Source organism: Mchenga conophoros, linkage group LG9, assembly GCF_057382185.1.
Source record: "Mchenga conophoros isolate Kocher_MC1m ecotype Shallow Benthic linkage group LG9, M_conophoros_male_GT1.1, whole genome shotgun sequence".
Lineage (NCBI taxonomy): Eukaryota > Metazoa > Chordata > Actinopteri > Cichliformes > Cichlidae > Mchenga > Mchenga conophoros.
Window position 1 is genome coordinate 25,525,409 of NC_140534.1, and position 26,987 is coordinate 25,552,395.

The following is a 26,987-nucleotide window of genomic DNA, read 5'->3' on the forward strand; positions in this document are numbered from 1 at the left end:
TCTTTTTTTCTATTATATTGTTATTTTTTTAATTTTTTTTGCTACATACACACATCAACTCTAACTTTCTTTCCACATTTCTATTATATTCAAATTTATTTCTCTTGTACTATAAGTTAAGTGTGCTACTTATTATGTTTAAATAAATCTTGAAACTCACCGTATTCGCAACATGTTTGACATAGATTAAATAATTAAGGAAGATAATGAAATAATTATTTTATCCATCACTGAAACTGATATGCAGTTCGCACTGTAAAAATGATCAAACGCCTTTGTTGTTTGATATTAACTTATTATTATAGACATATTTATTTACTTTGATTTTAACTAAATGCATTTTAACAACACATAATATTGTAACATGGTGTGACAGAAACCCTTGCTGTCCATCTCTAAGTAAAAAAATATTCTGGCAATACATAAAGCAGCAGTAGGGATTGCCCTGACCTTTACAAAAAAACCCCAAATTCCCAATTCTTTGAGTTAGAAACAGGGCTCAAAAACCTCATGAAATATTGCCAATGTCGTTTTTATTATATATACGCGGCACATTGTGGGCTTTGTTAGTGATTTATGATTTCTTTTCTCTTGACGTGTTCATCTAAAATTCTGACTTTTAAATATTTAAATTCTGTTACTTTTCTTTTGAATCTGGCTGGTAGCTCACTAACTTCTGGTGTCTTGTAAACCCATGCAAGCTGCACAGATCTGCATGCATATCAAAATAATAAAGAGTTAACTGATTTATTCATGTGATGGCACTGTTGTGGTGGTTCTACGAAATACTCTGTGCGCATTTTTGAGCTTGTGTGATTTGAAGGTATTTAAATTATTTAGAAACCATTTCCCCCCCAGTTTAGCAGGTCTAAAAACAACATTTTTAAAGCAGGTAATCTGTTTTTTTTTTCTAAATTTAAATGTTAAAGCACTATATTAACTAAAGTCTAAAATTCCACACACAGGCAATCAGATGAAGTTTATTTGATTTGACATGCTGCTGATCTGAGGTGAACTGATGCAAGTTTAACGATAATCTGATTAAGGTTCCGACAGCAGTATGTTGATCCAGATTTTATTGCGTTCAGTGAAGACAGGAAAGAAGAAAAATATGATAAAATGTTTATGCTTGTTCTATTTTTCACAGAAATGTCATGGCTGGTAAAACTGGCTTAGTCACACATACAGAGCTGAAGGTGTTAGAGGAAAATCAATGGTTGGATTGCAGTGTAAGGTCCTCTGGGTGAGGTAAACACAGTTTGCTATACATTCTGCCTCAAGAACATTGTGAGAAAAGCCTCCAAAAAAGGAAATGCATGAATTTAATCATGAACTCAAGCGCACAAATGACACACATGCACATCACGTGCAAAATATTAATAGTAGTTTTAATTTTTGTAGAACACAATTACAACAACATTGCTGTTGCTTACAACTGGTTCAAAAGGTATCTCATGTTTGGGCACACGTGACGTGACTGCCATCCCCCTTCCCCGCATACCCCCCCCCCCCATTTCACTTACACTCAGTCTTACACACACACACATCTCCCCGTTCCTGTGCTGCTACCAAACTCTCAGGCTATGAAATGTACATCACACCTCCGATCTAAGGGAATCTCACCCAAATCCTTCCTTTGAATTATTGAAGAGGACCAAGCCAGCTTGACTCTGATTATCCTCCAATCAATATGCCTCTCCTCTCCTCCTATAACATCAAATGCCTCCGACGATCGATTCAGCCAATCAGAGGAGTCGGTGCAGCTCGAAATGCAGAGTGTATTGTTCTGCATTGTTTACACTGACACCGCCTGGCGTGTATAATAGGTGTGTTTATGGTCAGGACAGACGTGATTGCTGATTGACTTAGATGGTCCCGTGTGTGCTTTAGCTGTCGGGTATGTCGCCGATAACGCCACCTGTTTGTTTCGTTCTCGTGGTTTGCAGGAGCATCAAGTTGAGAAGAGATTTCACGGAGTCTATTTTTCAAAGGCTTTTCTGAATTGGACACGCAGCGCCGTGCTTATGTTTATCTTTTGGCGGCGTGTGCGAGAGCGAATGACAAAGACAAGATGCAAGTACGCATAACAAGGAGACTGCTTAAATCGTTTTACACCTGATAAAGTTTGAATCCAGGGCGTTGCTATAGCTCACATGGTTGAGCAGGCGACTTGTATGCTGAGGGCTTCTGCAGGGGCTGAAGGGGCTCCACTGTCTTCCCGGTCTCTGCACCTTCCTATCAATAAAGGCAAATAAATAAATAAATAAATGAAGCTTGAATGAGTTGTAGAACATAGACCCTTGTCAAAGATAACCTCGAAAGCTGAGTTGAGCACTAATAAAACTCTTTTAATTTCACCCTAACAAGCAATTTTGTCCCGAGTGTGAGTCTGAGAGGCTTGCAGCGATTTTCTTTTTCAATCACAGACTTACAGGTGAATCAACACCTCACAACCGTTTTACAATAAGCAGACTGAATACAAACATACATCTGTAACCCTACAATTATACAAGACACACACACACACTCTCCCTCTCAGGCCCATATAATGGTTGCAGGAGGCTGCTCTGTTATTTGCGAAATGGAACAGTTGATGTGTGATTGTTGTCTGTCTGTACTTAAAAGCTGCTGGCTTCTTCTTAAGATGCTGTCAGGCTTTTGCACATTTTCTCCTGAAAACAGAGAATCCTCGCTCGATCGGCCCTGATAATTGTGCCATAACACAGATCACACGGAATGGGCCTCACGTGAAAGAAACACTTTGACGATGGAGGTATGCTCTGAATGTGTGTGGACGCTGGATACTTTGACTCAAATCGTAATTTTAGGATGGGCCTAAGGGTTTCAGGAGTTTGACAGCAATATCATACCGGACCAAACACCTATTATTTCATGACCGCGCACACACAAATACCTTCACTGCAGGTTGCACAGATCAGCTGCTGCATCTCTGCACACACATGCGATCTGCAGCAGGATGGATGTATCAGCGGGGGCCAGATGATGGCACTCTTTTCTCTGTAGCAGGCTGCTGGATGCCCCCACCGCGTGCATTGACTGCATGATGCAGCTGGCCTCATTTTAATGATTTAAATCACTTGAGGTCCGCCGCCACACATTTTAGCGGCTTGACTGAATTTATCCTCGTTGATAGAGATCAGTGCCCTCAGCCCTGGACGTTGCCAGACTACAGTAGAAGGAGAGACCTCTCCGACTGACATGATTGGATACAGCTCTCCGCTCTGATTTTACTTTTGATCCCGCCGCTCTGACTCTGGCCCTGGGGACAGATGAGTGGAATGGAGCGGTAGAGATAGAGCAGAATGCCATGCACTCTTTTCTATCTCACTGGTCAGCCTTTTATACAGATGCAGGTCCAGAATGAATACTGTTGAAATGTACTAATGTTCTCCTATATTAAAAACAGGCATTTTGAATGCTCCACATAACATGCTGCACGTGAAGTACGGTGGCTTTCTGTAGTTAAACGAGCCTAAAAACACATTACTGCAGCGCAAAGTACAAAATTTACACTGGCAACAAATCACTTGATGATTATGTGTGTTATAATTGGATCACAGAGGCACGTTCTCGATACATAGCAGTTAATCAGAAAGACTTGAGAGAACGATAATGCAATGCTGCTGCACAGAAAAAGGCTTCTGTTCCTGGAGTCAAGATAGGCTGAAACATACACACGTGTGTTACCTCCTCCTGTTCAACAGCAAGGCACTGCGAGGTGCAGGCGGAGGATGAGATGATACAAGTGTAACCTCTATAGAAGAGGTTTAGGAGCCTCCATAGCGCCATCACCATTCACAGGCTCAAACAGCCCACATAGAGAAACACAACGCTGTGAAGTGAACAGCAGGTCATCGGCAAAATATCGCTTTTAGCATTTGCACTGCACTCATTACTGAAAGTACATACACACAGGGAACAGGGACGCACGCCACTTTGCATGCATGCAGTCATTATAATGCAGAGACAATGTTTCTTACCATGTGATCGGGCATGCTCAGTTAATTCCCTCTGTTGACCTGGAGCCCAATGCACTATTGATTAGCAGGATGGCAGTGTGTGTTTGTGTTTGTGTGTGCCTGTAATGACGCATTGTCGAGCTGAAGCTATAACAGCGTGGCGTCAGAGGGCACCGTGGTGCGGCAAGGTCAAATGAAGGACGTCGGCGAGTGCTGCAGAATTAGAGCTGAGAGCCTGAGCGAGGGCCGTGCTGCAGAGGGAGAGCAGAAAATAGCACAGCTGAGGGAGACAGAGAGACAGAGCACATAAATAGCAGGGCTAAGATTTCACCCTTCCCTCCATACGCCGTCACTTTTACTTCACAGGTAGCGCACTGTGACGAGTAGCCGCAAGTTTATGTCGCCTGAAAGCTTTTCACGAGCCGTCCCACCAACGAGGGATTCGCTCTGATAAGACTACAGTGATTCCACCATAAACACAGACACACACATACACAGTAAAAAAGCCAGGGAGGAGTTTACACAGCAAGCTTTCCACAAGTTGCAATATTACACTCAGTTACACTCAGTTACATCAATGTTCATTTGAGGAAACTATTACTTTAAGAATTACAGCACGGCTGTTGCTGCATGCTGTATTTGTGGGCAAGTGTACAAGTGAACTTCAAGAACTGGTTATCCAAATTTAAGTTATTAAAAAAATACAAATACACAATACAAATAGATGCAGCTGCCTGATAATTTCGTACTTTATCGGTATATTATTCATTAATGAAACTGTATGAAAGAGGAGAAGCTATAGCTAAAGCAGAAGTACCTCAGAAGTACACTTTAATCAAGAACTTCAGTTAAGGTTGTCACCAGTCATTTCATTTTTGTCCTGTGTATAATCGTGCCACAATCATTTGTTACCATTAAAATCCCCTGGACAATTAAAATTATTAATACTGATTTAATGCAGCATTATATTTAATACTATTTTTTATATATACTGTACAATAACGCCCCAACTTTCTTCTGCAATTTCTTTTGCTTTTCTGCCTTTACGGTTACCGAATTTGTCTTTTTTTCCTTTACAGTGTCATCTATCATGGGAAATCTGACCCATATTGTGTAATTAAACGATCGATACCTCTGAAATAGTGAGGGATGTGTCGCGGCCCAAACGCCAGCTACCATGACTGATTGGGATCCGTTGTCTTAGATCTGAGTTGCGTCCTCTGCGGGGCAAAAACAATCAGAGGACACTCCACAGAAAGTCCTGCAAAGGCCCGGGAGCCACAGAGGGCATGACAACTTCTGCAGGAAGTTGAGGAACGTGAGGAATTTTAATGCGGAATGTGAGATATATTTTCAATTAGACTGCCTAAATGACTTTTCCCTTTTTCAATAAAAACGGCTGTAATTGGAAACAGAGTTCATTCTATTATAGTTTAATTATTTCAGTTATTTCAGAAGATATACAGGTAAAGGTTTGCTGACTTTATTATGGACAACACTGGCAACACAACTTATAAAGGGGACTAAGATTTTCCATCAAATTATATACAATTTATAAAGCACAGCGTAAAAGTCAGCTTCACTTCATTTATTTAATTTGGAAACATACTATATTTTTATTAGATTAGTGACTTATTAACTGAATTAAGTGGATTTGAAATAAAGGTTATATCACAAAATTACACCGCATCAAGCAAAGTTTACATATTCCTCTTCTGCTGGAATAATGAGAGAGCGTTCCCCGACAGGTGTGTGGGTGTTGCAGAGTACACTGAACACAGCTGCGGCTGACACAAAGTGAAATTAAGGCAGCTGCTAAAAGCCAATGGTGGAGTAGTTCTGAAAATGCCAGCGGCCATTTCTTATCTCACATCACAACAATTAAAACTGTCTGGGAGGTAAAACACAGTGAATCGGACCTGGACTTGTGGGTTTCCATAGTAACATGTATAATTATGGTAATTAGACCATTGTGAGCAATCTATTCCATCCAAATTAGGTAAATATGCACGGAGACCTAAATGTGCTCTGTGGAGGAAATGCAGAAACAACATTGCAGGTTTCTTGGCATTAAAAGCACAATAAAAACTTTTGACCCCTTCAGGCGTAATGACATTTATTTATTGGAATACAGGAACGGAGCTCTCTCCATCCCTGATGATTTCTACAGTAGGGCCGGTAATTTTAGAACAAAACACATCTCACCAGAATATATCAGTGTCAGTGAGTTTAGACTCACTGTGAAGGCGCTTTTTCCAACTTGTTTTTGTGTTGTCGTTATTGACATTGCAAAGTTAATTACAACTTTAATTATTTTTGCTCCATTTGCTGTATCTAAATGCATAGAAATAAACTGATGTACACTGTAGTGTATAGCACTGCAACATAACTCAATTCTGTGCTTTACTTAACGTGGTTTTAAGTTATTTTGCATACATAATATGATTATGGAGAGCAAAATTGCATCTTTTATTGTATCACATTTTTCTGCATCACAGACCGCTTGCTAGCTACTTAGCAGCATATTTTTCTTTTCATTTAAAGGTTAGAGGTCCAGAGCGGTAAACATATCTCACTTTCATTTGCCAATTTTTCTTTTGAAAACACAAAAAGATTAAACATTTTGGAGAAACAGCCCGTGTCCCCAAATCCTTACACACAAACAAGTAGCTACATGTTGCAGCTAACTATTGTTTCTTGTTACCAACACCATTAATCATCTCACGACCCCTCAGATTTATCTCGTGGCCATTTGGAGGGGCTCAGTTTCTGGTTTGGCAACCATGGGACTAAACCTAAAGTCTATATAAAGGAGGTAAAATTACCACCACCTACCTAATAAAACATGGTGAATAATGAGAATTGGAATAAAGTGGAGCTTAAGCGGCAGCAAAGTGGGAACCAAACGGCTCGTCTACAGACTTCGTCTCTCAGGATAAATTGTCAGGGCTTCTGGTGGGGCTACAGGACATCTGATTCAAGGCTTCCTGTAAAATTATGAGCAATGGAAAATACAATAAAACACCAGAAAATAATGAATGCTTTAGTTTCAACATTGCATAAATGCAGGATTTAAAAATTTTTTTAAAATCCAAATAGTGATCCAAATATCAACGGCATGATACAAGTGCTGGTACAGTACTGGTATCGTTTTGATAGCTGAACCGATCATCATTAAAATGTGTTAAGAATTTGGAAATTGATGACGGTTCATCTCATGAATCACGACACACCGCACACCCCTACATAAGCTGCCTTTATAGGACAAAAGTATTTGTATTAGTATCGGCGGTGCTGGGCCTCTAGTTACTCGGTACTGGATCGATACCAAAATTTCTAAAGTCACACAACACTAGTGTTTGCTTACATGTAAACCTGCTCAAACCTTACTTACCTACTGGATAACAACCAGACAGCTGCATATTCATATATAGATATATAGATAATAATCAAAAATCATGATTAATCATTAAGCACCTTCAGTTTTTGACACTTAATTACATGTTGCTTATAATTAATGACAAAGAATCTGAATGTTATTTTTTTTACACTGCTACTAAAGTGGGTGACATTTTCTTTCTTCCAGTTTGTCATCAAGCCAGTTGTGTCTGCATTCAAATAACATTTCCCTTCAAAGTAAAGCCAAGCTTACACTGGATGTTAGAGTGACTGTTAGCATCTCCTTTAAAGATTTATGTTTCTACTCCAAAAGCTGAGCTTTCAAACAAATGTCAAAGGTCGACGGTACAGCATCAAGGAGAGGCGTTGCCTGTCATATTCACCCTGTACACCCTGCCCTCAGGGGTCAGACACCATCCAGAGCAGGTCACTGGGTTCTCGGCCACATGGTCACAGAGGACAGTGCGTGCTCAATATGAGACATGAGCTACAACCATGAAAACACGGTCAGTGTGTACAGATTAACCTCTGAATTAACATCCTGTCCTCAACAAAGTCCAAGATCTACAGTAGCTGTGATTTATGGCTGCACAGAAGACGCGAAGGGCTCGGCGTGTTGCAATCAATGCTGGTCACTTTGTTTGTGATCGACTGTAATAAAATTTGAGTTGTTGATGGTATAACCTTTTTAAAAAAATCTTTGTCACAGACATCACACTCCCCTTTACTCTGACCACCACTAATATTGATTCTCCTTCATCATACATCTTCAATTTAAATTGTCCACTGCGACTAGACGATGGAGGAAATATTAGCACGGTAACAGAGAAGGCACTGATTTGTGAAGTGATAGATAAAAAGCATTTATCATTTCGGAGTGCCCGTGATAATTAATTGATATCGATTGAAATGAGGAGTGAATGCTGATGCTAAGCGCGCAACTACGAGAGGCGGGAGAGAAGTGATGATCCAACGTTCACGCGGCTCTCACGTATAGTGTCCTCAGAAGTGTAATGCTCCTCTTCACTGCATTACAAGAAGTAGAGGAGATAGATATGCAGATATCTTGGGTAATTGAAGGCTATTATCATAATGCATGCTACCTTGTGTAGTATTCATATTCAAAAGGACAGGTTTGAGCTGAAAATATTTCAAGACCCTCAGCCTTGATTGCGGTTTGAGAGTTAGAGGATTGCAACCATCGATTCGAATTACATATGTGAAGAGTAGCATGAGGACTTGTCTTTTGTCTTTGTCTGGGAGTTCATGCAATTTAAACATCAAATTATTAAGTTCAATATTTGATGTTTCTACCATTGATGTTAAGAGGGTGATGTGAGATCTACTTGTGCATTGCTACAAAATGGAGATTTCACTATGCAGCAAACTCTTTGATCTCTATGGCACGGTGCTCACGAATGAGTCATTTCAGTGATAAGAAGGCGAAATTTGCAAGAACAGCCACTGAATTTGTTTAAGCTGAAAGAATATTGTAGCGTTTGGAGTAAAAAGTCTCTTTTTATCGAGAGGTTGTGCTCAGGGCATAGGAACTCCACCTAGCTGTTTCAGAGGGAAGCCAGAGAAAGAAAAAATCCACACTTTTTAGCTCCAAAGCAATCTGCAAAATTCTTCAAGCCCTTTTTCACATGGCAGCTGCTGATGGATAGATTAAAGAAGCTCTATAATTTCTCTATAATTTTCCCCACCTTTCTAACATCTCAGAACCTTTGCAGCTCACTAAATCATTTGCTTGGTTCTCCGGTGCCAAGGTGTCCACACAAAGGGGACTCAACTTTGTGATCCACGGGAGCCCGAGAACACCTCTTGATTATATTTATTTCTCTGGGAAATATCAGGAAGCTTGAACTTTGCTCTCTCTGCCCCTTGTTGCGCTGCAATCAGACTCCGCAAAGCACCCTGTAATTACAAGAACCATCTCCTATTCATCAGTGGACAGAACGAAAATGCCTGCGTGTATAACGGACGTCTCTATTCTGCTGGAAAGTATGACTGGGGTGATTTCTTTTCCAACTAAATGCCAATAAAAGGTCAGTAATAGAAAAAAATATTTGTTGTGTTGAAAGAGAGGAAAAACAAAGTAAATCTGACGACAAGACAATTTTAGTTTACTTGGCCCATGTATTTTGAAATACATGAAATCATTTTAATACCAAAAGTTAGAGTTATATTTGTGCAGCTCTAGGCTGACTCGATCTGTCACCACAACTGATGGTTAGTTAGCAAGGGGACCTCCTCAGGGCTAAAAAACCGAAGCCTGTACAGAAGATTCAAAGTGCTAATGTGCGTGCATACTGCAGTTTCTCTGGCAGTCACTGGAGACTGGCTCTAAAAGTCAGTAAAGTGTCAGATTTTACTGCTTACAAAAGGTTCTGTTAACTATAGTAAGTGTTTTTTAAAAATATCTCACTATTTAAATTATATTAAATCATAAAATAATGCATTTTCACTGGTCTGGCTACTCTAAATGACAAGCGTACAACTAGTTAAGCGCTGGACGCTACCTGGGCTAATTTGAGCCACCGAACTGGATGCCTTGACTGCTTTGCTGCTACCTTTTTGAGCTTTATAAATTTAATTATCTGACAAATAACAAAGCTTTCTGTGGGATTAATGGTACTGACAAGTCATGTAAGAAGTCTTATGTGGTAAGACTTCGTATTTTTTTTATGACTGACCACTAATTAGCAGGTATTTGGTGGTAGTCATCTTGCTAACCAAGATAGCTAGTACTAGCTGATGGCTCATCAAAAAATGGCTAACACTTGCTAAAAAACTAAAAGTAAATGCATAAATCATTCATTATATATCTTTTATACAGACTTTTATACAGAAGCAGCTGTATCAGTCTTCCATCTCCAAAAACTGAATATTTATATTTCCCAAAATATCAAATTACTCCTTTAGAAAAATGCTCCTAACTTATTACAATCCAAATATTTTTTAGGTCTCATAATATCAGCTCAGAGACAAAACGAAATGTGCAATTTCTCTAGTTGTTCTGGAAAGTCGCTCAATTAAGGCCAGCGATGCAAGTAGGAATGAAAGCAGTCTCACGATGTGACATTTTACACATACTGAGAAGAAAAAAAACTGAATAAAGAGGCTCAAATAAATAATGCTGCACTGCAATGATAATGTTTCAGTTTGCAGAATCAAAGATTGGCACAGTGGACAGATGAGAATATAAGATATATATACATATAAAATCGTGAAATCCACAAAAGTAGAAGACCACGAGATATAGATTTTAAAAAAGAGAGACGGGGGAGAAAAAATTAAAGAGTGAAAAAGACAGAGGGATACAGACAGAAGTCTTCATAGAGATTTCTTCATATGCTTTTCTGCGATTTGCTGAAAATTCATTATACGCTCTCTTCCTTTTCCCACACCCAAAATCCTTTCCATAATTCTAAGCACTGAACCAGCCCCCCTGTTCATTTTAAGACTCCATTGTTTCTTATCGCACCGAATGTGGTTGCTGCTCAGATAGGGCGTGCTTCTTTTACACACCAGCAGCAACAACAGCAAATGATAAACACCTCAGTTTGCTCCTTCATTCTTTCTCATCCTTCACAGTTTTTCTGCTTTGATTTGAGCTCCTGCAGTGACCAAAAGATATGAACAACCAGTGCAGAGCGGCACAGAGGTGTAGCAGGCTTTCACCGCTGCTAAATATATACCGTTACACTCATCTCTTGTTAGATTTTAATGGCTCCAGTGCACTCGTGTAGCAAAGTCTCTCCAGGCCAGATTCTTTCTCTTCCCCTCTCCTCTACGGCCCTTCACCCGCTTGCCTCGGGGCATTAGCGGGCCTGCCGAAAGAAATCAACCCTGCATCACTGGAGACACGCGGACCCCAACCTCCCTCCCCATGCTAAAATAAACTGCTCACCTTCCCTGTGTATTATTAGCACATCAGCCTGTTTTCAGGTGAATGGGTTGCTTCTCCTGTGCACTCAAGGTTACCCAGTCGATTATTTAAAGTCGAATAATGACAGAACAGCTTGTGTTTAAGTACTAAAGCCTCTTAAAATTGAGCTTTCAGTGACGAGACTAGGCTGGCTTCAGGCGCCTTGCACTGGCATACACCTGTAGTTATCCCATATGTAGCAATGATTTTGGATGCACAGATCTGGAGGGATGAGGAGAACCTAACATCATCACAATCAACTGGATGCAGATTTGGTGCAACGGTTTTTGTTCCCGCTGGCTTCCTGTGAACACCTCCTCCATTACACGAAGCTCCATACAGCTGTTCCAAAATGGCTGCCTGCTTCTGTGCTTCTGTTTGGTGTCAGAGGGCTAAAGCGAGGGAAGAAATATATGCTCCTGCGGATACACAGAGATTAGGATTAGAGCGAGAGCTGCAGCATTTGGGGACTTTGTCATTAACAGGCAGTTTTAATCAGGGTCTGTCCCAAGGCTCTGCTGCTGCTCGCCTCAGGAGCCCTGCAATCCTCAGAGAGCGGAAGAGGCAGAGCAGGAGAAGAGGAAGAAACAAGGAGAGGAATATGAAAGAGGGAGGATAGGCAATGCAGGGAGGAGGAGAAGATGAGGAAGAGGGAGGGAAATAGGAAATGAAGGCCCTATAGTATCAGGAACAGTATTGGGAACAGTGAGGGGGAGGCAGCATGCAGAGTAAGGAATGCTGGATGTGTTATTGCATGTACAAGCTTTGTATAGTCTGTAGTAGGCAAGATGCTTGCTGGATGTGCTTTACGCTCCCTCTATGTGCTATTGATTTTGCTCCGGCTTGGTGTCTGTGCATTATTTGAATCTTAAGATGTCAGTGTTGGTAATCACCAGCTCCATTAAAAGGCAGGCAGCACGGCCACAGCCGGGGAGCCTGGGAAGGCGGATGAATTATTAAGGAGAGGATGAGGTGGTGGGACATTTCCACCATCGTCCTCACGAATGTCATCCCACTCAGCCGGGAGACACACAGGCACAGGCTGGCTTGACAAAAATCGACAGTGACTTTCTCCTCCCCCACCCGGAACCGGTTTGATCCTGATTGCAGACACTGCAGCTGGCAATTTCCAGAATAATCTGCAGCTCCAGCCCTGCCTGCCTGCCCTGCCCCCCCTACAGATCCGCCAGCTCTTCCCACCCCCACCCTGCCTTGTGCCCCGGCATCCTCCACGGCCCTCCAGCAGCATCGATAATATGGACAGGAGGATAGGCCTTTGATTTGCTGAATCAGAGGATCCCATCTCGCCACCCTTGTGCGTGTGAACATGTAGATGAGAGAGAGGCAGAGTGAATACATGCAAGCTAATGTGTGCTTATAAAGTCAATAAAGCTACAACATTTTTCACGCAAATAATATTCCCACAGAAATCGGAATTACAACTAGTTTGGGTTAAAGTATGAACATATGAATGTAAAACAAAGAGCGGACAAAAGTGATTTTTTTTTAAAGGATGGAGCATTGAGACCCACACAAATCATTTAAGATGAATAAGAGACAACAGTTGAAATTATTCATCTGTACATTTGTCTGCTGGATTTTTCCATCCTTATACTTATCCTGGAAGTTGTGTTTTCATGAATTGATCATGCTCTTACAAAAAAACTGAAAGAAACTCAACACTTTTACTGCTTTTTATGGTGTCTATCTGGAGGTTGTTTTTTTTAGTATTTATCAAAGATGTACATATTGTTATTGTAGATATTGCCACCATTTGGCAATGGTTTGTTGTCATACTGTTATACACTCACTGCCTGATTCTTCAGATACACCTGTTCAACTGCTAGTTTGAACAATACAGGGAGTGCAGAATTATTAGGCAAATGAGTATTTTGTCCACATCATCCTCTTCATGCATGTTGTCTTACTCCAAGCTGTATAGGCTCGAAAGCCTACTACCAATTAAGCATATTAGGTGATGTGCATCTCTGTAATGAGAAGGGGTGTGGTCTAATGACATCAACACCCTATATCAGGTGTGCATAATTATTAGGCAACTTCCTTTCCTTTGGCAAAATGGGTCAAAAGAAGGACTTGACAGGCTCAGAAAAGTCAAAAATAGTGAGATATCATGCAGAGGGATGCAGCAGTCTCAAAATTGCAAAGCTTCTGAAGCGTGATCATCGAACAATCAAGCGTTTCATTCAAAATAGTCAACAGGGTTGCAAGAAGCGTGTTGAAAAGCCAAGGCACAAAATAACTGCCCATGAACTGAGAAAAGTCAAGCGTGCAGCTGCCAAGATGCCACTTGCCACCAGTTTGGCCATATTTCAGAGCTGCAACATCACTGGAGTGCCCAAAAGCACAAGGTGTGCAATACTCAGAGACATGGCCAAGGTAAGAAAGGCTGAAAGACGACCACCACTGAACAAGACACACAAGCTGAAACGTCACGACTGGGCCAAGAAATATCTCAAGACTGGTTTTTCTAAGGTTTTATGGACTGATGAAATGAGAGTGAGTCTTGATGGGCCAGATGGATGGGCCCGTGGCTGGATTGGTAAAGGGCAGAGAGCTCCAGTCCGACTCAGACGCCAGCAAGGTGGAGGTGGAGTACTGGTTTGGGCTGGTATCATCAAAGATGAGCTTGTGGGGCCTTTTCGGGTTGAGGATGGAGTCAAGCTCAACTCCCAGTCCTACTGCCAGTTTCTGGAAGACACCTTCTTCAAGCAGTGGTACAGGAAGAAGTCTGCTGTCACGGACCCAGCTCTGGAGGACTCGGGGTCCGTGAGCAGTTTTGACTCACCTCCCGTTGATATTGTTGTTATTATTATTTTGGTGATGTGTGTGTTTTTCTGCACTGTGCTGTGTTAGTCTGTGTCCCACTCATATGTATAGGCAGGGTATGGGTGTGTATGTCTGCGGGTGTGGCTGGAGGATGGAGCTCAGCCACCTGCAGGCCTGAGGGGTGTGGCCCTGCGGAAGGACTGGCCACACCTGAAGTTCATGCCACACCTGTTGGTGATCAGGGCTCGTCGAGGGAGCTACTTAGGAGAGAGTTGGAGCTCCCACCGGCGCGGGATCATTAAGCTAAGACTCCAAGTCAGTGTGTAGCATTAGGAAGTGCGGATCGTGTGTGTGTGCGCGCGGGTTCAGTGTTTAACGGCTGCTTCTGTATTGTCCTGCAGGTGAAACGAGGGACCAGAAGGGCAGCATGCACAGGGTGTGCAGTAACACAACAGCGGGGAGCACGAGCACAGACGTCGGAGGGAAGCACGCACATGGGGTTCGAGGGAGCAACGGGGAGTTATTGTGTTTACAGCTTTCCACTGTAAATAAAGAGCACTGTTTGCATCGCAGAGTCTGCGTTTTGGGTCCTCCTTTCCCCACATCCCCACGGTCTGCCCTCCAGACCGTGACATCTGCATCCTTCAAGAAAAACATGATTTTCATGCAGGACAATGCTCCATCACATGCGTCCAAGTACTCCACAGCGTGGCTGGCAAGAAAGGGTATAAAAGAAGAAAAACTAATGACATGGCCTCCTTGTTCACCTGATCTGAACCCCATTGAGAACCTGTGGTCCATCATCAAATGTGAGATTTACAAGGAGGGAAAACAGTACACCTCTCTGAACAGTGTCTGGGAGGCTGTGGTTGCTGCTGCACGCAATGTTGATGGTGAACAGATCAAAACACTGACAGGATCCATGGATGGCAGGCTTTTGAGTGTCCTTGCAAAGAAAGGTGGCTATATTGGTCGCTGATTTGTTTTTGTTTTGTTTTTGAATGTCAGAAATGTATATTTGTGAATGTGGAGATGTTATATTGGTTTCACTGGTAAAAATAAATAATTGAAATGGGTATATATTTGTTTTTTGTTAAGTTGCCTAATAATTATGCACAGTAATAGTCACCTGCACACACAGATATCCCCCTAAAATAGCTAAAACTAAAAACAAACTAAAAACTACTTCCAAAAACATTCAGCTTTGATATTAATGAGTTTTTTGGGTTAATTGAGAACATGGTTGTTGTTCAATAATAAAATTATTCCTCAAAAATACAACTTGCCTAATAATTCTGCACTCCCTGTATTTTAATAGGCCAATCACGTAACAGCTGCTCAGTCCATGGTCAAATTGATGTGCTGAAGTTCAAACTGAGCATCAGAAAGGAGAAGGAAGGTGCTTTGAATGTGGGATAGTGCCTGGTCTGATTATTTCAGAAACTGCTGATCTACTGGGATTTTCCCAGACAGCATCTCTATAGTTTATTATAAATGATTTGACAAACAGAAAATATCCAGTGACAATTCTCTCAGTGAAAATACTTAATAATAAATCATTGCTGGTGTCAAAGGTCAGAGGAGAATGGCCAGACTGCTTTAATCTGCTAGGAAAGCAACATCAAATAACCCCTTCGTTACAACCGAGGCACGCAGTAGAGGATCACTGAATGCACAATATACTGAACTAGGAAGCAGCTGTAGTTGGGCTACAACAGCAAAAGACAGCACCGGTCTGGTCTGATGAGTCTTTATTTCTGCTGAAACATTCAAATGTTTGGGTCAGAATTTGGCTTGAAAGCACGGATCCATCCTGCCTTATATCCGTGATTCAGGCTGCTGGTGGTGTGATGCTGTTTGGGATATTCTCTTGGCACACTTTGAGCCTCTTAGTATTACCTGAGCATTGTTTAAATGTCAAAGCCTACTAGAGTATTTTTAGTACGTGATGTCCATCCCTTTATGATCACAGTGTACTCATACTCCGATGGCTGCTTCCAGCTGGATAACACACCATTTTTTGAGTCACAAACCTCAAATCATCTCAAACTGCTTTCCTGAACACGATCATGAATTCACTGTATTCAAATAGCCTCCACAGCCTTAAAGGGAAACAAGCTAAAATAGCTTGTTTCAGAAAGTACAACAAAATGACCATAGAAGGTTAACCTGTCTGTGACTTTTGTACTGTAATACAGTTCACAGTGTTTCAGACAGTAAAGCATGAGTAAATTATAAAAGAAGAAGACAGGAAACATATCTCAGAGTTAAGATCATACAATTAAAGAAGAATAAAAACCAACAACTATAGCTTAAAATTCACATAAATTCTTTGCATTATTCACTTAACACTCGCACGACTCAAAAAGAGTGATTTAACATGAACTATGACATCAACACAGCTGTGCCCTATGCCAGTTTTTAAAAGTAAGAGCCAAATTCACATCATCCAGTTATTTTGAAAAGCACCAGTTTATGTGTGCTCTTGATAATGGCATTAGGGTTTTAATAATGGAGCGAGAATATGGAACAATGACCACACTGCTTGGCCAGAATTCATGTAATATCTTCAGAGGCACCTGACATGGTGACAGAACGCATCAGTGTTGGGCAGACTAGGACGAGTCACTATTTCCCCCAGAAATGGAGAGTAATTTTCTCTCTATTTGAGAGACTGCGTCTCAGCACAGATAGACATAATAAGATGTAAATTGGCTGAGGGCTGATATAGGGAAGGGTTGCCTCACTTGGAGAAACATGAACAGCAATTAACCATGGGAGAGACGAGTGCGCATTGTCTCCATGGATGTGAGCTTGAGCTGCTCCACCAACCACAACATTATCGTCAAAATGCACCAAAATGCTCGACCTAGGAAGACTAACACCACACTGGCTCACTGTCTATATTTTTTATAACACGCTCAGACAGCTTTTCAAATGCAATTATTTTGACAACCGTTTAAAAACGCTTATACTACTTTTGTTGAACAAACAAGACACACATTTAAATTCAGATGTAATTTTTTTGTTTATATTTTGACTTCTAGAAAGTGAGAAAATGAAAATACAGTAATACTATAATCTGCGAATCACAGGATATCACATTCAGAAATGACAAGCTCGGGATTTACATCATTTATTTTTTCTTTGTGGCATTCAACCTTAAGTCTGCTGGTTGAATCAATTTATTTGTTTAACTAGCGAAACCAAAGGTAAGGAAAAGCATTTGGAAACAAAACATTTGAGCGAGTGCGTGTGCACATGCACGGATGTGTAAAGTGTTTGCATGTTTACTTTTCTGCTCTTGTTTTGGTGGTAATTGGCAGCCGGTCTGGCAGGGCCATTGTTGAAAAGTGTGGCCTGCCACTGACAGTGATCCCCTATTATCACTGTGAGAGAACTGTACGCTTAGAAGGATTCAGGCTGAGAACATTTCATTCCCACATAACACCATAAATATAAAAGCAGGGGTTTGTGATCGAGGCCAAGTTTACAGAGATTAAAAAAAACACTGTTTATTACATTTTCTCCTGTAATAGACTAAATAAGCGGAGTTATCTCTAACTCATGTAACATCTCTGCTGGATGTAAGCCACACTGAGACAATGTGAGTGGAGGAACTCAATGAACGACTTATGCAGAGTCTGTCTTTACTACTTGAGCTCTGTGGCACTGCTGGGCCACCATGCCAACTAATGTTACTATGAAATATTGTTTTCTGTTACTCTGTTACTTTGTGGTTGGTTCAATTTTGTAATATGCATGAGTGGTAGGTGCACATAAGCCGCTGCTTCGGCCTACACGCTTTCTGTCTGAAATATAGTTGGGTTTGTGCTTTTGTGTGTTTTTTTTCTTGTACTGCTTGTTTTGTTATGATCATATAGAAATAAATAAATTCATTAAAAACACAACAAAAAACAAAACAGATCTGACCAATCAGACTGCTGCATTTGGTAACAAGCGCACTCATTACTCACAATGTGAACCGGTTCTGAAAATATAATGATATGGAAATAGTAAAGTAATAATTTAACCTCAGGCACAGCTAGATGCTGCTTCAGCCTCCTTGGATGTGGTCAAAATCTCCCTGCTACTGCTTTTTCTTGAGAATTGGATGAATCCACAATCTTTGTTTCTTCCTTTTCTTGTTTGGCAACATCAGGACCAGCGTTACACAACAAGTTTCCTTCTGAAAAATCTGGTATTTAGCAGGAGGGTTTTTCCGCAATGCGCTCAGTGTATAACAGCTCTTATTCCCGTGATATACTGGTAAGCTATCCAGGGTATACCCTGCCTCTTGCCCCATGACAACTGGGGTACACTTCAGCCCTCAGTGACTGGTTATGCAAAAAAAAGGGGTGGATGGAGCTACAAATAATTAGTTTAAAGATCAAAAGATTGAATTATCACAAAAATATACAGAGAATAGACATAGTTTACAGTAAATATCACATAATTACTGCTCAAAAAATTAAGGAAACAATTTTAACTTTCAGTTTTAACTGAACCCGTGCAATACCACAACTTGGGCAAACATACGTATACATCGGTGGGCAGACAGGCAAAGATGTGTTTAAAAAGAATTAGTTTGTATAATGTGTCTGACCGCATTGACAAGCAAAGGAGTATATGCTGAGCTCTGAATGCCACACTGGGCAGTGAGGTTAAAGCTGGGCACTGAGAGGCGAGAGCTGTAATACTGTGTGTATGGAAATAATGATGCATGCTTTCAGACAGTCTCCTGAAAGCCTTCATGGTGTTGTACTTATTTGCACAAACAAACAGAAATTGCTGTGCCAAGAATATAAAAGAGCTTTAGAAAGAAGTTCAAAGCCTTTCGCTAACTTTCTTACCTCTGTGGCCCCTTAGTTCTGATGTCAGAAATTTGTGGGAGGGAAGGGTTTCCGAAGGTGTTTGACCATCTGACAAGCTCTTCTGCAGACCTAAAAGTGGATTAGTAATTGTGGGGGGTTGCAGCGCAGCTAAGAAGTTTATACAAAAGTTAAGTGTAATTCTGCAGTGGGAAACACGGTTAAGTGACGAAGTGGTGAAAAAAGCCTCTGGAAGCAGTGGAGGTGACAAATATTGCAGTTCCTCAAAAGGCCACTTGAGGCTAGCTTCAAAATTGAGTCAAAGGCAGCTTTTCAGCAGAAATGAGGATACTTAAGAGTATGGTACACAAAAATGTGACTACTATAATGCATTTTTTAAATTAAATGTTCCGTCATGTATAATGTGAGGACATTTCGTGTGACAGGTGAATGCCAAGTAGTAATGAAAGGGACCTACATAGCCACATATGTAGTATTGTTGTGTCTCTGTTCAGCAGGCCACTATGCAGGACTCCAGAGAAAAACAAACAAACTCAGAGGTAGCTTTATTGCTGGAGCATAGAGGGACAAAATACAAACAAAGCTAGGGTGGAGCCAGAAGTGAAAAGTCGGAGACAAAAACGGAATTCACGGAATGAAGGAGCACAAGGAACTGTACAAGGAACTGAGGAAAACTGAGGGGCTTAATACACACATGAGATAATAGTGAAAGAAGACAGGTTAACAGAATCTAAGTAATGAGGCAAAAACCTGAACATGAAGCACACGAGAGGGAGGGAATGGCAAAATAAAACAGGAAGTAACCAAAACATGAGAACACCTAACTGAGAGAGACTTAACAACTGGACACGGGAAATACAGGGAAAGCAGGATAATCTGAAATAAAGATAAAGACAAAAATAACAAAAGGAACCACTGAAAAAAGAAACTAGGAACAAAACTCATCATTCACAAAAGCAAAAAAGAGTAAAGAAAAGACAAAATGCAAAACACTGAGTCAACGACCCATCTCTGTCTGTGCGATGCATTCACTCTATGGCTACACCTTGCTGATGATATCTAGCTTGTTTGAGGCTACAGTGGCTTCAAAGATATCACGTGTCTTTTCATAACTGTGCCTTTTCTGTAAGGTACATTTATCGAAGCCATGACCACTTCAAACCCACTGCATTCTCTGACCACCGCTCCCAAAAAAACAACAACAACAAAAAACCAGGAAATAAACAGCGTAAAATGTGCAGGCGCATCAAATGATCTTACATTCAGTACTGATAATTGATTTTTCCCACTGGTGCTTTTCTCCCGAAATGAATGAGGGACTGTAAACTCAATTTCTCTGTGTATTTCACAGTAATCAAAGCATGATATGGCCTGGTCATGTATGATTCACGTGGCTAGCTGCAGAAGTTCAAAGTTCCCCCTGGTTTTAAAGACCTCGGCGGTGCTGTGGAGGTTTCTATGAGGTCTGGGAGTTTGGAGGTTTGTTTGTGTCAATTACATGCACACACCTAAGCTTTGGTGAATAATAGTAGATATCCATTTCATCCCTCATTTGCACACTCATTTTAACTATATTATACCAGATGTGCAATATAAGCTGGCAGAGCTGCATGGTGACATGTTGGGGTCAAACTGGTCTTTACGCACTTCCAGAATATTGACGTTTGGCCAAATACCAAGAAAAAAAAAACTTTAAAAAAAAAACCAGCCTATATCTTATGACCTATTTTTCTAATATAACAGTTAATTACCATGTTGGTCCCGTTTAAAAACAGACAGCAGACAGCACACTAAAAGCCTGGTGAAGCCAAGTGCCGGTGTGGTAGTAAGAAGCAGTCATAAAGCATTTATCATGGCACTGCCAAGTGGCATGTCCATCAAGCATCCAGTACTGGGAAATGGAGTCACCCCTCATGTCTACATGTGCCATGGACCGTAACTCTGAATTGAAACATAACTTTTTTTCCCCTTTGTTTACAAGAAAGTGGCACAGAGCCACTTGAATTATAAATAAATACATATATACAGACATATATTTAGTAATATATAGTAAATATATTCAGCCATATATTTACTATGGCTAAAACTGTTCTTAACCTCTTCAAGTCTTCAGTTTTTCCTGCCATGTCTAGAAGTGAAGTGTATAAGAACGCCATGGTGCAAACTCACTTCCAAAAACGTAGGGGCACTGTTTGAAGTAAATAAAACAGAATGTTGGAAATCTCGTAAACTCGTATTTTATTCATGACAAAACATAGAAAACGGGTATAAAAAAAATTGGGACAGGCAGCAAACGCTGGGAAAATTAAGTAGTACTAAAAACAAGCAGCTAAAGGGAGATTTTGCAACTAATTGGGTTAACTGACAATAGATCATTAACATGATTATTTATATATTTTTTAAAAAGTATCTTAGAAAGGCAGAGTTTCTTAGAAGTAAAGTACAAATTGTGGAAAAATTCCAAAACAACATTCCTCAATGGAAAATTGGGAAGACTGAATATCTCATCAACTACAGTACACAAGATCAACAAAAGATTCAAAGAATCTGCAGAAATCTCTGTGTGTTGCTGAAAATCAATATTTGACGCCTCTGATCTTCGGGCATTAAAAACAGGCATGATTATGTCACGGAAATGGCTGCACAGGGTCAGGAGCACTTCCAGAAATCACTGACTGTGAACACATTTCACTGTGACAGCCACAAATGCAGGTTAAAGCTCTATCCTGCAAAGAAGAAACAGCACATGCCACCATCTTCTCTGGGCCAAAGCTCATTTAAAATGGACTGAGGCAAAGGGGAAAACTGTTGTGCAGTCAGACGAATAAAAATTTGAAATTCTTTTTAGGAAACATGGAAGCTGCACCCTGCTGTAAGTGAAAGTCAGTGCTGAAAGGTACTGTATATACAGGTTTTGCAGTAACAAATGATCAAGATGAAGCCCTTTTCAGGGACTGGCTTGCTTATTTGAGCTCAATAATGCTAAACTGCATACTGCATCTGCTACAGGCTTTGTAGTAGAAGATTGCTGAAGATGCTGAACTGACCTGTCTCCAGTCCAGAATAATCAAGTTAAAACATTTTACATATCATGAAATGAAAAATACAACAAAGAACACCAAGGACTGTTCAGCAGCAAGAATCAGATATCAAACAAAAAATTAGAAAACATTCCTCTCCCAGAAGTTCATGTGCTGGTCACCTCAGTTCCCAGATGTTTACGAACTCTAGTTAAAAGAAGGAATGCTACATAGCGGTAAAATCATCTTTCTTCATTTTTTTTTAATTTATTGCCCCCCTCAAATTCCAAGTAATATAATAATATAAGGTCTACATTTTCTACTGTTTTCTATGTTCTTACTGTGAATAAAATTTTCAAATATTTCATTCAGTTTTTATTAGCGTTTTGCACAGCGTCCCAACTTTTTTGGGCCTTAGTTTGTAAGTTGCAAGCAAGCTTAGCCATGTCTCCTATAATGGATAATTAAGAACACTTTCCATCTAGATCTTAATTTCAGTTTTTAGTTTGATTTGCACGATGACGCACCTCAGATACAGATGGGAATCTTGACATGAGAGGATGGAAGCAAACTGGCATCAAAAAGCTGTGGACTTTCTTTGGGCATGAGATTTTTTTCATTCATATCATGCACAGAAGCTTCTCTACCTGTCCAAAGTTCAAGTTCAGTTGTTTGATGTTGGCTGTCTCTGTATCCCTGGTGTGTGTGTGCGTGTGTATATATGTGTGTGTGTGTGTGTGTGTGTGTGTGTGTGTCTGTAGATAGGGAGAAACAGCCAGGGAAGGAGTGAGTGTGTGAGTATGTGCGCCTGTGGCTGAGTCTCTGATGTGACAGTATGTGTGCACCCTAGCTATGTAATTTAGTCCTTGTAAATTTATAATTTGGTTAGCCCATCTCTCAGAGACTGCTGGAATGCTGCCAACCTCAGGCTGTGTGTGCATGTGTGTGAATACATTGCTGCTACTACCGCTCTGGGCCTCTAAGGTTCACTCAAAGCATGCTCTTCCACATCCTCTTGGCTTCTCTTGGTGATGCACCACAACCTTTCAAGAACAAGGTTGCAGCTCCTCCGTGTGCAACATGACAGCATGACGTAGGTCCTCTCTCCAACTCCCGGTTTCCAGCGTGACCGTTTGTCGTGCACAGCTCAACATCTGTATCTGCTGGCTGTCCGGTAATGTAATTGAAGCTCTGTAATCTGTATCTGCACAGAGCTGTGGTGGTGCCCTAACGTAGATGGATGAAGAGCAGTTCGCAGCGCTTGGCTAAGATAATCAGCTGGAATGCTGGCACGGGCAGAACAACACCTGCTGCTGAGGGGAGTAGCCAGTGCTAATTGTGGGAGAGTGATGGGGGGCCTAGCTGCTGCAGACTCCACCGACAGTTCAGCCTAATGCAATTAGACGCCATGTTCTCCTCCAGCAAAATTGCATTATGGTTTTTACATTTAATTTAGCCCATACAAAATGAAACGGTATCAGAGAAGAGAGATAATGAGAGCAAACTGATATTGAAATCTGAATTGTGTTGGGAGGCTATTAATGGGACAATGAAACGCTGTGGCTGACAACATGTTATGCTGTGGTAAAACAGTTTAATAGTGTCATTAAGAAGATCCTTTTTGGTGATATTGCTGCAAGCCTCCAAGGTGGCAAGCATATTTCTTCCTCTCCGCTGCTTCCCAGGGCTTCATCCGCTCATTGTTTTTTTCCAAAATTTACAGGATATTGATCACCAACTGATTTTTCTACATCTTTTTGATGGCCATCTGTTGAAGTGCCTGTTTATGAGGGTTTTCTATTGATCTTCCTAAATGGCTTCTTCCTCTTGTCTCTCTAAGTGCACCTCTAATCAACAGAGAGTACCTTTACAATAAATGCTAATATTTTCATTTTAAATATTCATGAAATATCTGGTTTTACTCGGTTGTCCAGCTTGTATTTAACTTTACATCAAAGAGAATTTTGTGGTCTACCGCTGTGGGGATGCGGAGGTGATAGCGGGGTCTTGGCCCTATTACAGGGAGCTTCTTCCAGGGTCTAGTCATCAAGCTCGGCTACGGTGAAAGCAGTGTGTACGCCTCACCCCTGGCGTCGTTGCCCACCTCTCAATTTTAAATACATGTAGACATTGAGGGCTAGCAGGAGGGACTATGCGCTTACCTGCTGCTCTCTGGCAGGTAGCTCTATGCCCTCCTGGGTTTTAATTGCACCTTAGAACACACATGCATCAACACTACAATGAGCGGGTGGAGGGAGGTTTGGAGTCTTCTCTCACCCCCATTCTCTGCGGCCTACTGGAGCGGGGGGGCTAGGAGGAGTTGGCTGTCCGACTGCGGTCTGGAGTGTGGGGCCTCCCTGCTGCTGCGGAGTCGGGGCGGTCTGCCTCCCCCCACCGCAGGGAAAAGGGTAACACCACCTGGGTCTGGGTGCAGTTCCCCCCTCCAGGGGTAAGGGTACCTAGACCCGGTTTGTAGAGTACGCTTGGGGAGTGTGATTGTGTGTACAGCGTCTCTTTATGTCTGTCTCCACGTCGGTTGAGTGTGAAGTACATATGAGAGCATGAGGGTGGGAATGGATGTTTGTGTCTGTGTGTGCCTGTATGTCTGTGTCTATATGTCAGGTTGGGTATCAGACGCCACCTCTCTGGGGACATCTCGGGCCCTCCAAGGTTTGGAGGCCTATCTCCACCCACCACCACTTCCCCTGCCGGTGGCGGACTCCCTCAGGTATCGGTGCGTTGGTGGTTCTTTGTATCTGGGGGTGGGCGTCCAGGTACACACCGGCTCACTCCTTGGCGGCCGCTTATTGGGGCTCGCTCGGGCCACTTTGGAGGTGGGGTGCCCCCGGCCTCTCGGCCTGGGGCTCGGTCACTCAGGCACAGCTGGCTGCCGGCGGAGCTCACGGGCGCGTCACTGCAACTCCCCCTGGCTTCTGCTCCGCGGCTGCTGAATGAGCTCTCATCTGGGACTCTCCTTAGCTCTTACTGGGACAGTGGCGCGGCTGCCCCTCTGTGGGTCTTCCTTGGTCTCTTGTGTTCTGGGGGCCTCTGGATGTCTGGAGTTTTGATCTCCTCCATACCTGCTTGATACCATAGAGGACAGGGCTGTGGCTCCCCACACTCTCTAGCAGATCATTACATGGAGAAACCTTTGGAATGCAAGCATGCTGATCCACACAGGTATGCACACAGGTGTACACATGGGTATTCACAGATGCGGACTACAGCTTTCTTGGTTGCTGCCTCAAAGCACACTGTGCGCTGTCTATCTTGCGTGCTGCACAATATCGTTTATTATTTAGTAACTATTGATATCTATGACTAGCTAGTTTATTGTGATGGTGCTTTTTTTTTTTTTTTTTATTATTATGTTGCTCTTTGTTGTTTGCTGTCTCCCCTGTTTTTTTTGTTTTTCTTTCTCTCCATACAGGTGACCCAGGAGTTTTTTTTTTTTGTTTTTTTTTTCCCTCTTCCCCCCCTTCTCACCGTCTCTTCTCCCCTTTGGTTTTCTTTCTTCCTCTCCCCCTCTTTCTTTCATTCTTTCCCCCTGTCCTATTAAAAAAAAAAAAAAAAAAAAAGGATGACAAAGGATGAACTGAAGCTCCGCCATCACGTGATGTCACATGCTGCTGTTTCTGATGTCACTTCCAAAAAAAAAAAAAAAAAGAAAGCAGTGCAGAGAGACAAGCTGCTGCAGTGTGACTTTGCTCCTCTCTCATGCTTTGATTCATTATTCAGAACCCGAGAAGTCGTCCTGCAATCCCACAGCAGCGCAGAGAAACACGCACACACACACACACACACACACACACAGATAGATGGAGATAGGCACGCAGGCAAACCGAAAGTAAATTCAAAAACAAAATCTTCTTTAAGCTGGAGAAATTCGCACAAATATGAATAAATAGAGGCGCGCGCGCACACACACACACACACACACACACACACACGCTTCTGCTGTAAATATGAAGCATCAACAGTCACACTTACATATAAAAGGCAGGATCAGAGAAGTGCACGCATACACAGACACACACATACACTGCCCCCTTCTGCCAGCATTACTGGCCTGCATGCTGTATGGAAATGTTGTTCCTAATGACTCCGTAATGACAGCGACTTATGTCCTTACCATAGTTGATTTGTTTCCTGGGTTTTAAGAGTAGATTATTTCCATGGTACAGACTTAGCGTAAGCTGTTCAGAAACCACAAGCACTGCACTTCAGCCCCGGTTTGGGATTTTAGCCAGGTCTAATCAGATTAAAGCACTGTTTTTCCCCCCTCTTCTCCTTTTTGAAACAACATGCCACACTGCTCTCTCAGTCCTGCTACATGAGCCTGAAGAAGCGAGCCAAAAACAAATTGCTTTTAGTTGAGGCTGACAAGTAGTTGTGTAGAGAAAATAAAAGGTTGTTTGGAGCAGATTAATTCTCCTTGACAGGAGAGCCTGACTGCAAGGCTGCCGTTTGAATTGGTCCCTCAGTGACGGAGGAAAGATAGCTTCTTTTTGAATATTCTGAGACAGGAGGAGCTCATTGTTGTAGACTTAGCCACACGAGAGGGAAGACTTTGCAAAAGAGATAAAAAGCGAAACAAACTAGCTATATTCATTTCTAATACACAGCAACAGCGCGATGCTGCAGTTAATTCAAACTTAATCTTATCCCAAAGATGACGGCCACGTTAAAGAAAACAGTCCAGTATGGATTTAAAACCTGCTACTCCACTAAACACAGTCCAACCAATAACCGAGCTTGATGTTCTCATCCAGCCTCATATCAGCTCTTTGTTCTGCAAGCCCTGTTGAGCAAATATAATTTCAGAGACATTCTGTTCTCATTAGTTTCACAGTCATATTACAAATAGGAGGGGAAACAGAGGCGGAAATATGTGTAATTCTTGCGGGTAATAACAGATTATGCCTCTGGACACATGTGATTTTATTCTTGCCTTAGTTTATTGGAGAGGAGCCCTGACTTCTAACCTGTGAAGGGTTCTTGCGGGCCTGACCTGGATCCTTCAGCATGAATTAAGTGA

General features: G+C 41.7%; 1 long non-coding RNA gene across 2 annotated transcripts in view; it reads right to left on the minus strand.

Annotated features, from left to right (window-relative positions):
* Positions 1–1,530: 1,530 nt before the first annotated feature.
* LOC146567390 (uncharacterized) overlaps positions 1,531–26,987 on the minus strand; it is a 51,163-nt gene continuing 25,706 nt past the window's right edge. For both annotated transcript variants that reach the window (XR_014893921.1, XR_014893920.1), the window contains exon 4: positions 1,531–4,231. This is a non-coding gene — a long non-coding RNA (uncharacterized LOC146567390). The remainder of the gene's footprint in view (positions 4,232–26,987) is intronic.